Genomic DNA, 968 nt, shown 5'->3' with positions numbered 1-968 from the left:
GTCTTGAAGGATCTAAAGTATACGACCCTACAGTGAGGGGTGCAGATGCCTTATGTACACAAAGGAGGTCTGGTCTAGGAAAGACGCTCGCCGGAGAAAGGAAAGCTGAGAAGCTGACACGCCTTCATCTTGCTCTGTCTTTCTATTCTCAGCAGTGCTACAAATAGATAGATTAAAGCTAGATTAGATAGATACATCAAAGATGGATAGACACGTTGAAGAGAGATAAATACGTAGGTAGATGACTAGACGTAGTGTGTATGTACAGTGCGTACACATATGACTGTAGAGAGAGATGTGATCGAGAGAAAAGCGAAGAAGTAGCCCTTAGTGTTTAGGACGGGTATATCCAGGAAAGTAGGATCTTTGTAAGAAGTTGACGAGAATCCGTTGAAGAAGAAAACTCCAGGTGTCTGAAGAGAGTCTTTTTCCTCTTCCTTAAGATCTTCTCTTGAGGTATGTCGCTTACTTTACGAACCGCTGCCGTCTATCGCAAGAAAAGATACGTGGGGGGGGAAAGAAGAGCTACGAGGAGTAAGAAAGAACTAAAGAGCACAAATGTGATATGAAGAGATGGAGTGATATGTCCATCCCTTCTTATAGTAGGAGTGATACCATCTGTATAGATGTCTATCTCTCCCTCTTGCATGCATGTTAGATTGACTGAGAAGGCAAGGACTCACATTTCTCCGAATCAAGCTGGCGCAGCACTTCCCCTATGAGCTGACCGACTCCTTGAAGAGCCTTCAGATCTTCTTCTGTTTTATCGTACTTCACGGATTGCTTCTTGACCTCCTCTCGTACTGAAGGATGGACATTCCAGCAGTTTCACACGAAGAGAGAAAAGCACAGGTGAGCAAGAGGAAAGAAAGTGTGCATCTTAGAGGACCAGTCAAAGTGAGGTGTAGATACACTGCAGGGGATTGAGTGGCTGGTAGAGAGAGGAAGAGCTTTCATCTTCTATGCAG

At 44.4% G+C, this 968-nt stretch overlaps 1 protein-coding gene across 1 annotated transcript in view; it reads right to left on the bottom strand.

Annotated features, from left to right (window-relative positions):
* Positions 1-804, bottom strand: part of CSUI_011475 (uncharacterized protein) — a 1,374-nt gene extending 570 nt beyond the window's left edge. Inside the window, exon 1 of the mRNA XM_068071573.1 lies at positions 684-804. The gene's annotated coding sequence lies outside the window, so the exon portion shown is untranslated. The remainder of the gene's footprint in view (positions 1-683) is intronic.
* Positions 805-968: the final 164 nt, after the last annotated feature.

The sequence above is a fragment of the Cystoisospora suis genome (assembly GCF_002600585.1).
Source record: "Cystoisospora suis strain Wien I chromosome Unknown contig_12147, whole genome shotgun sequence".
NCBI classification, from domain to species: Eukaryota; Apicomplexa; class Conoidasida; order Eucoccidiorida; family Sarcocystidae; genus Cystoisospora; species Cystoisospora suis.
The sequence above is the reverse complement of the archived record's forward strand: the minus strand, read 5'-3'. Positions and strand labels throughout refer to the sequence as shown.